This window comes from Saccopteryx bilineata, chromosome 4 (assembly GCF_036850765.1).
Source record: "Saccopteryx bilineata isolate mSacBil1 chromosome 4, mSacBil1_pri_phased_curated, whole genome shotgun sequence".
In the NCBI taxonomy this organism is placed as follows: Eukaryota; Metazoa; Chordata; class Mammalia; order Chiroptera; family Emballonuridae; genus Saccopteryx; species Saccopteryx bilineata.
This window is the reverse complement of record NC_089493.1, coordinates 298,116,203-298,126,012: the sequence shown is the minus strand read 5'-3', so window position 1 is coordinate 298,126,012 and position 9,810 is coordinate 298,116,203. Positions and strand designations below refer to the sequence as shown.

Genomic DNA, 9,810 nt, shown 5'->3' with positions numbered 1-9,810 from the left:
GGTCTGGGAAGAGACAACCAGAGGTCGGCGATGAAAGGCTAAGAGGGCCCGTGAGGAGACAGGGTTTTGCTGCAAGACCAGCAGGTTGGCACAAGAGCATTTTAGAATGAGCCTCTGGGCTCCAGTGAGTGGCACAGGGCGGGGTGAGACGAAGCTGACAAATCGTCTCACCTCCACCTGTCCTAACCGAGCGATGCTGGCTGAGGCAGGGGGCGTACGGCCTTACACTGGACGCATAACTTCCAGGGCGCGAGCAGGACATGATAATCCATAAACCCATGTTCAGTGTCTGGCTCACAGACATGTCCCGTGACGGAAAGATCTTTCGCATTTATTTTTAAGTTTTGAGGCCCTGGCCGGTTGGCTCCGTGGTAGGTAGAGCATCGGCCCGGACTGTGGAAGTCCCGGGTTCGGTTAAGTATGGAATGCATGAAATAATAAACTACCTTTCGGTATATAGTTTTTTTTATACTTAACACGGTCGTTAGAGCAGAGAACCGGACGTTAAATTATTTGAGTCCCAGCGCTGACTTCACCCCCTCCCCACCGCGGTCTCCTCTCTCCTCTTCACTCCTCTCAGATGTCACAGAATCATCGTCACTGCTGCGCCTTCCTTGTCACCCCTCAGCTTGGGGCTCAGCCCTGCTCCCCCAGCTCTCCTGCTCTAAGATCTGGAGACCCCACGCCTGTCCTCAGCCCGAGCCCCCTCCTACCTCCTTTCCCCCCAGGACCCGCTTTCTGAGCTCACACAGCCCTTCCGTGTCTGTTTACTTGTGCCGTTTCAGCTGCCTGAACACCCAGCCTCCCGCCTCCCCATCTGTTCAAAACCTCACCACCCTCCAAGTCCCCCAAACAAACAGACGGAATGAAATCCTCGCCTGCCAGACAGGCTCTTCTCACCGAAGGAAACGCTTCATCCGCGGGTCCCGGGAGTCATTCTCTCGCGTTGCCAAGCGAGCGCTCTGGAGCCAGACGTCCTGGGTTCAAATTCAGATTCCGCCACTTCCCAGCTGTGTGATGGGGGTGGGGGTGGGGGGAGTCTTTCCGTGCCTCAGTTTCCATATCTGTAAACTGGCATAATAAAGCACCTACCGCTTAGAGCAGCTGTGGGGAGCACATGGTCCGTAGCTGTGAAGACCCTTGGAAAGGTGCCTGACCATCCAGTGCAGACTCAGGAAATACTGCTCGTGGTCCATCCTGTGTCCTGTGTCCGGGTGTCACGCCCTCTGCCAGCCCCCCACCCCACGCAGACAGACACCTCCGAGTGAGAAGCCAGAGGAGAAGGCTGAACCCTGATGGCAGGGACCAGGTCAGAAGAGACAGCTGATACTTTCTCACCATCGCGGACCCCGCCTAGACACCTGTGTTCTCAACGCTCCTTTCGCCGGATGCTGGGAACCTCAGGGGGCCGTTGGGCATTATTTAGACAGCAGGACGGACCGTGCATTGTCTCACCAGCCTCCTGTCCTCTGTCCCTTTCCCAGGAATCCCCTGGCCAGGCCAGCCCAACATCAGTGTTGTGGAGATCCTCGTCTTCCCCAGGGCCGAGCAACTGAGGCAGCCGGAGTTTGCAGACCATCCATCCAGGGGGCCGACTCTTTCTTTGTCTGGACTTGGCTAGAGAAGCGACTTATACCTCTGAGGAAAGTCTGCCTCAGGCAAGAGGCAGCCCGGCTCTTCCTCCCTTGTTGTTTGGAGATAAATAAATCACAGGGAGTAAGCTGTCACACAGCGGGCTCCCCGCCTGGTGGGAAAGAGAACATGGGGGTGAGAAGTGGCTGAGAAATCTTTGCCCCGAGCGAGCGCACACCTGTGGATTTCATGGCGCTGGGGGACTGTTGGTTCTCACTCCAAGCCCCCAGGTCCCCAGGAAATAGGAGACAATCAAACAGGAAGAGCCGCTCTGGACCCTTCCCTGCACAGCACCCTGCATTTACCTTGATTCTCACTCGTGAGCTGGGGAGTGTTTCCCGCACGGGAGTAAGAGTAACAGACGGACGTTCACCAGGAGAGTGACCTGCCTGTGGTCACTCGGCTAGCCAGCGGCACAGTTAGCATCCTCGCCCAGAGCTGCCTCATTCTTTTTACCATTTTATGTTAACGGAGGGGACAAAAACAAAGAGGAGTTGCCACCTGTGGGTCCAGAAAACTAGAATATTCTGAAGCTTCCTTCGCCACAAGGACCACCACCAGCAGACTTCTACCGAGCGCTCACTGTATGCACGGTGCACAGAGCTAACACCTCACATACATCATCTTTTCCCCTTAAATGAGAAACGGGGAGGCAGGCAGACAGACTTGCATGCGCCCGACCGGGATCCACCCGGCACGCCCACCAGGGGGCGATGCTCTGCCCATCTGGGCCGTTGCTCTGTTGCAACCAGAGCCACTCTAGCGCCTGAGATGGAGACCAAGGAGCCATCCTCAGCGCCCGGGCAAACTTTGCTCCAATGGAGCCTTGGCTGCGGGAGGGGAAGAGAGAGACAGAGAGGAAGGAGAGGGGGAGGGGTGGAGAAGCAGACGGGCACTTCTCCTGTGTGCCCTGGCCGGGAATCGAACCCGGGACTTCCACACGCCGGGCTGACACTCTACCACTGAGCCAACCGGCCAGGGCCACATATATCATTTCTTTTCCTCCTCAGACCAGCCTTACAAAGTTGGGCTGATTATGAAGAAACTGAAGCACACACCCAAGCCCAGGTCCACCTGGATTCTTTTCATGGTGTCACACCCACTGCTCTGCTCCGACTGGCTGGAAGTTTGGGGCTGTTATTTTATCTTTGGTCGTGGCGTCTGAGAGGCCTCTCAGCACAGGGTCCATCAGAGCCCTGGAGACCCCCACAGAGCCATGGGTTTCACACCACGCTTCACGGGGCTCTAGAGGTCCCCAGAGGGCTGAGGAGGTGAGGAGGCGACAGCTGCATCAGAGCTCTGGGGCCCTCAGTTAGAACAGCCAGAGCTCCTTCTCTCTCATCAGCTCCGCTCCTCACGGTGGGGAGAGCATTCTAGGGTGTGTAGTGGCTGCAGGGAGGAGTCACACAGCCCTGGTTCACATCCTAGCTCCCCATGTTCTAGCGTGAGCAGGTGACCTTGGGGGAGGCACGCAGGCTCTCTGTGTCTCTGGTTTACGAACTGCACAATGGAGAAGAAGGTAATCACCTTGCGCCTGCTGGGCGCGCCGCTTTTGAGAATTAAATGTGACGGCCTGTGCAGCCCTTCCGCCCGGAGCAGTCGGTACCAATAAACGCCGGTTCCTCTCTTCTCCGTGCCTTCCTCGCGTCAATCAAAATTATTGCTGTGGGCCCTGGCCGGTTGGCTCAGTGGTAGAGCGTCGGCCTGGCGTGCAAGGGGTCCCGGGTTCAATTCCCGGCCAGGGCACACAGGAAAAGCACCCATCTGCTTCTCCACCCCTCCCCCTCTCCTTCCTCTCTGTCTCTCTCTTCCCCTCCCGCAGCCAAGGCTCCACCGGAGCAAAGATGGCCCGGGCGCTGGGGATGGCTCCTTGGCCTCTGCCCCAGGTGCTAGAGTGGCTCTGGTCGCGGCAGAGCGACCCCCGGGAGGGGCAGAGCATTGCCCCTGGTGGGCATGCCGGGTGGATCCCGGTCGGGCGCATGCGGGAGTCTGTCTGACTGTCTCTCCCCGTTTCCAGCTTTGGAAAAATACAAAAAAAAAAAAAATTATTGCTGTGGGCAAGCACTCCTTTTTCAGAAAAAGAAAGAGAAAGTTCTGGGTCGCGTCTCTAAAGGGGCAGGTATGTGCCGTCCCCACACCCCCTTCCCGGCTCTGACCGGCTGGAATGCCAATGGTGGTTAAGCCACCCGGGATCGGCAGTCGAGGGCGACACTCTCTGTGCGGAAGGACCCTGGACCACAGGCCCTGGGGAGACCCCTTCCTGGCCCCGAGCTGCTCACATCCAGGCTGTTTCCCGAGACAAGGACCCTCCTGTGTGAGCCTCCCTCCTCCGAATCTTGGTTAACAGGAGCTACGGCAGTTGGACCACGTTCTGTCCAGACTTCACACACACACATGTAGAGAGTTCTGGTCAAGGTAATTTCCTCCCCGCAGAGTTTTAATGTCGCAGATTAGATATCACATGCTCTCTGACAGAAAGACTCTGCCTGGAATCTTGCAGATGGGGAAGGGAAGGACGTGAGGTTGTGGTGTGGAGGACTCGGCGGTAGGGCCACTGGGGTTGCCCAGGAGAGTCAAGAAGGGGCATCTTCTGGGCGGAGAGCCTGCCGCAGGTAGCCTTGACGACCCTGAGCCCGTCCCTCCTCCCTCCGGTCTAGGCTCTGCTTCAGAACAAGGGAGCTGGACCACGCTACCCTCCTGGGTCCTTTCCTGGTGGGAAGTTTCCCGATGGCAGTGTCAGCATTATTAGGAATTCTCTTGGGTCCTGGAAGTTCTAAGTCTATTTCTCAGGAGGGTATCCATCTGGAGAGGTCCTGATCCTTCAGGTGGGAAACTGGGTGAGAAGACCAGCAGCCAGCCCTCTGCATGGAGGTCCAGGGACCTACCTGCACTTTACACACTTGTGAGAGCTGCCTAAGCCAAAGGTGATCTGTGCAACAGGCATGAATTTGGTCCCCAGTGCTGAGGAGCAGACAACCTCACATTTCTTCATCTTTTAAAAAAATCTAAGTCAGGCCCTGGCCGGTTGGCTCAGCGGTAGAGCGTCGGCCTGCCATGCGGGGGACCCGGGTTCGATTCCCGGCCAGGGCACACAGGAGAAGCGCCCATCTGCTTCCCCACCCCCCCCTCCTTCCTCTCTGTCTCTCTCTTCCCCTCCCGCAGCCAAGGCTCCATTGGAGCAAAGATGGCCCAGGCGCTGGGGATGGCTCCTTGGCCTCTGCCCCAGGCGCTAGAGTGACTCTGGTTGAGGCAGAGCTACGCCCTGGAGGGGCAGAGCATCACCCCCTGGTGGGCAGAGTGTTGCCCCTGGTGGGCGTGCCAGGTGGATCCCGGTTGGGCGCATGCGGGAGTCTGACTGTCTCTCCCCGTTTCCAGCTTCAGAAAAATACAAAAAAAACCCCAAACAAACAAAAAAAACTAAGTCAATGAATTCTGGTTCTGAACACCCCGCCCCCCCCCCCGCCCCGTGATGAGATGTGCAGGGTCTGTCACTGTCACCAGTGGGCTGCCTCTCCCACTCGACAGGATTGTATGAAACCCTGGAGCTATTTTGGTGCCACAGGGGTTTGGCCGTCAGCTGTCTGTTTTGAGGGATGGCCTCCCACAGGGGCTTACTTGAGCCATGGCTCAGATACAGAGAGGTGTCTACAGCCATCTAAGTCCTAGTCCTCTGAGATCACCTTCAGAATCCTGACATCGTCCTAGCTGAGGTGTGCCTCCCGGGGAAGGGGGGCGGGGAAACTGCAAAGCAGAACAGCCCAGGCCTCCAGCACTCACAGACTCTGCCTCCCTCTACCCCTGGGGACTCCGGTTCTCTTCCCGGGTGACACTATGCCTCCCTCCACCCACAGCTCCGGCCCTTCTGTCCTTACTCCTCTGCAATGACTCCCGTGGTCAGTCTGACCTGCCCACCGCAGAAGTGAGTGGGGGCTTTCTTTAGGAGGGCTCCTGAAATTCTGGCCACCCCTCTGTCCTCGCTCAAAGACTGGCCTCAACCTTCAACTAACACTCTCCCAGAGAAAGAGAATTCCACCCACGTATGTAATTTAAAATTTTCTAGTAGCCACATTAAAACAGTCAAACCAAAGGAATAGAATTTATTGTCATAACGTTTTATGTAACCCAGTGTATTCAAAATACTACCACTGGAACATGAACTCAATCTACAGTTATTAATGAAATATTTTACGTCTGTTTTTTCAGTACCAAGCCATTGAAACGCAGTGTCTATTTCACACTCAGAACGCCTCTCGTTTGGGAATAACCACATATTAAGGACTCAATGGCCGCTAGTGTCTGCCCCATCAGACAGTGCAGTTTTGAGTAATAAAGCAAAAATAAAAATGTGTCTGTTCTTTCAGGAAGCCGGGAGAAAGAGAAGATTACTTTCCTTTCTCTCCTCTAGCAGAGAAAGAAGACAGAGATGAATATCTCAATAGATTACCTCGACACACGGGGCTACAGAGAACAGAAGTCATTCAAAATAACTTAAGCAACACGAGCCATTTTGGGAAGGACACACGAGCGTCTCAGGGAACGTGGGAGGGGAAAGGCAGTGGCCCCAGAGGTAGATTATTTCTGTTTCAGTCTCCTCTCTGGTCCTGTCTCCGTATCGCTTTTTTTTTTCCTTTTTAAAAAAAAATTTTTTAATTGGTTTTACAGAGAAAGAGAGGAAGGGAGAGAGAAGGAGAGAGATCAATTAGTGTACTGTTTATTTATACATTCACTGGATGAACCTTGTCTGCAAAGGGGGAGCCCACCACCTTGCCCGTCGGCAGCCTCTAACCAGCTGAGCCACCTGGCTGGAGCCAGCATGACCTTTTCTGTCCGGCGGAGGCTGGGGTGGGGGGTCTTCTGCGTTTCTCAGTTCTGGGGGGGTCTTCTGCGTTTCTCAGTTCTGGGGGGGGTCTTCTGAGTTTCTCAGTTCTGGAGGGGGGGTCTTCTGCGTTTCTCAGTTCTGGAGGGGGGTCTTCTGCGTTTCTCAGTTCTGGGGGGGGTCTTCTGCGTTTCTCAGTTCTGGAGGGGGGTCTTCTGCGTTTCTCAGTTCTGGAGGGGGGTCTTCTGCGTTTCTCAGTTCTGGGGGGGTCTTCTGCGTTTCTCAGTTCTGGGGGGGGTCTTCTGAGTTTCTCAGTTCTGGAGGGGGTCTTCTGCGTTTCTCAGTTCTGGAGGGGGGTCTTCTGCGTTTCTCAGTTCTGGGGGGGTCTTCTGCGTTTCTCAGTTCTGGAGGGGGGTCTTCTGCGTTTCTCAGTTCTGGAGGGGGGTCTTCTGCGTTTCTCAGTTCTGGGGGGGTCTTCTGCGTTTCTCAGTTCTGGGGGGGGTCTTCTGAGTTTCTCAGTTCTGGAGGGGGGGTCTTCTGAGTTTCTCAGTTCTGGAGGGGGGGTCTTCTGCGTTTCTCAGTTCTGGGGGGGTCTTCTGAGTTTCTCAGTTCTGGAGGGGGTCTTCTGCGTTTCTCAGTTCTGGGGGAGTCTTCTGCGTTTCTCAGTTCTGGGGGGTCTTCTGCGTTTCTCAGTTCTGGGGGGGTCTTCTGAGTTTCTCAGTTCTGGAGGGGGGGTCTTCTGAGTTTCTCAGTTCTGGAGGGGGGGTCTTCTGAGTTTCTCAGTTCTGGGGGGGTCTTCTGCGTTTCTCAGTTCTGGGGGGATCTTCTGAGTTTCTCAGTTCTGGGGGGGTCTTCTGCGTTTCTCAGTTCTGGGGGGGTCTTCTGAGTTTCTCAGTTCTGGAGGGGGGGTCTTCTGCGTTTCTCAGTTCTGGGGGGGTCTTCTGCGTTTCTCAGTTCTGGGGGGGTCTTCTGAGTTTCTCAGTTCTGGAGGGGGGGTCTTCTGAGTTTCTCAGTTCTGGGGGGGTCTTCTGCGTTTCTCAGTTCTGGGGGGGTCTTCTGAGTTTCTCAGTTCTGGAGGGGGGTCTTCTGAGTTTCTCAGTTCTGGGGGGGTCTTCTGCGTTTCTCAGTTCTGGGGGGGTCTTCTGAGTTTCTCAGTTCTGGAGGGGGGTCTTCTGCGTTTCTCAGTTCTGGGGGGGGTCTTCTGAGTTTCTCAGTTCTGGAGGGGGGTCTTCTGAGTTTCTCAGTTCTGGAGGGGGGGTCTTCTGCGTTTCTCAGTTCTGGGGGGGTCTTCTGCGTTTCTCAGTTCTGGAGGGGGTCTTCTGCGTTTCTCAGTTCTGGGGGGGTCTTCTGCGTTTCTCAGTTCTGGGGGGTCTTCTGCGTTTCTCAGTTCTGGGGGGGTCTTCTGCGTTTCTCAGTTCTGGAGGGGGGTCTTCTGAGTTTCTCAGTTCTGGAGGGGGGGTCTTCTGAGTTTCTCAGTTCTGGGGGGGTCTTCTGCGTTTCTCAGTTCTGGGGGGATCTTCTGAGTTTCTCAGTTCTGGGGGGGTCTTCTGCGTTTCTCAGTTCTGGGGGGGTCTTCTGCGTTTCTCAGTTCTGGGGGGGTCTTCTGAGTTTCTCAGTTCTGGGAGGGTCTTCTGCGTTTCTCAGTTCTGGAGGGGGGTCTTCTGAGTTTCTCAGTTGGAGGGGGAGTCTTCTCAGTTTCTCAGTTCTGGGGGGGTCTTCTGCGTTTCTCAGTTCTGGAGGGGGGTCTTCTGAGTTTCTCAGTTCTGGAGGGGGGTCTTCTGAGTTTCTCAGTTCTGGAGGGGGGGTCTTCTGCGTTTCTCAGTTCTGGGGGGGTCTTCTGCATTTCTCAGTTCTGGAGGGGGGGTCTTCTGAGTTTCTCAGTTCTGGAGGGGGGGTCTTCTGAGTTTCTCGGTTCTGGGGGGGGTCTTCTGTGTTTCTCGGTTCTGGGGGGGTCTTCTGCGTTTCTCAGTTCTGGGGGGGGTCTTCTGCGTTTCTCAGTTCTGGAGGGGGGGTCTTCTGAGTTTCTCAGTTCTGGGGGGGTCTTCTGCGTTTCTCAGTTCTGGAGGGGGGGTCTTCTGAGTTTCTCAGTTCTGGAGGGGGGTCTTCTGCGTTTCTCAGTTCTGGAGGGGGGTCTTCTGAGTTTCTCAGTTCTGGAGGGGGGGTCTTCTGAGTTTCTCAGTTCTGGAGGGGGGTCTTCTGCATTTCTCAGTTCTGGGGGGGTCTTCTGAGTTTCTCAATTTTGGAGGGGGGTCTTCTGCGTTTCTCAGTTCTGGGGGGGTCTTCTGAGTTTCTCAGTTCTGGGGGGGTCTTCTGCGTTTCTCAGTTCTGGAGGGGGGTCTTCTGCGTTTCTCAGTTCTGGGGGGGTCTTCTGAGTTTCTCAGTTCTGGGGGCGTCTTCTGCGTTTCTCAGTTCTGGGGGGGTCTTCTGAGTTTCTCAGTTCTGGGGGGGTCTTCTGCGTTTCTCAGTTCTGGAGGGGGGGTCTTCTGCGTTTCTCGGTTCTGGGGGGGGTCTTCTGCGTTTCTCAGTTCTGGGGGGGGGTCTTCTGCGTTTCTCAGTTCTGGGGCTTAACTCTTTCCTTAGAGCTCACCTGTCCCTGTCGTCCACCTTGGGGAGCAGGGTGACAGGCCCGGGCACACTCCTCTCCTCCCAGTTTCCATATGGTCCAAATCCATTCTTCAACGTTCACTGAGCCACCCACGGCTGCCATTCCAGATTTGTGAGAGGAAACATTTGATTGGCTCATGTCAGCCAATGGCTTGGCTTCCCCGGTCAGGGTTTTCCCCTTATCCAATCAGCTGTGTCCAGGGCGGGGTGACGTCACGGGGAAAAGAGTGACAGAACCCTAAAGACGGACCCTAAAGACCAGAGGTACGAAGGGGTGCGGGCCCGCAGACCGTCTCCAACGACGAGAAAGGAATCGGAACACTAAATGCTCAAAGCTTCTCATTTTCCACCCAGAAATACCCAGTAGGGACAAAACAAACTACAGACTTTTGTTTTGGACAAAGAAAAAAAAAAAAAAATAGCAGATGAAAGACACCCACGTCCATACCAGCCTTCTTCACAAAAGCCAAAAGGTGGGAGTCACCCAAGGGCCCATCAGCAGATGAACAGAGTGTGGCCCATACAAACCACGGGATACTATTCATCCTTAGAAAGAAAGGACATTCTGACACAGGCACCAACCTGGGTGAAACTGAGGACAGTATGCTGATCGAAATAAACCAGTCACGCCCTGGCCGGTTGGCTCAGTGGTAGAGCGTCGGCCTGGCGTGCGGGGGACCTGGGTTCGATTCCCGGCCAGGGCACACAGGAGAGGCGCCCATTTGCTTCTCCACCCCCACCCCCTCCTTCCTCTCTGT

At 55.4% G+C, this 9,810-nt stretch overlaps 1 non-coding gene across 1 annotated transcript; it reads left to right on the top strand.

The window, feature by feature from the left end:
• The first annotated feature begins 4,646 nt into the window (after positions 1-4,646).
• TRNAG-GCC (transfer RNA glycine (anticodon GCC)) lies at positions 4,647-4,722 on the top strand. Its single transcript has one exon. It is a non-coding gene; the product is annotated as a tRNA-Gly (tRNA).
• The last annotated feature ends 5,088 nt before the right edge of the window (positions 4,723-9,810 follow it).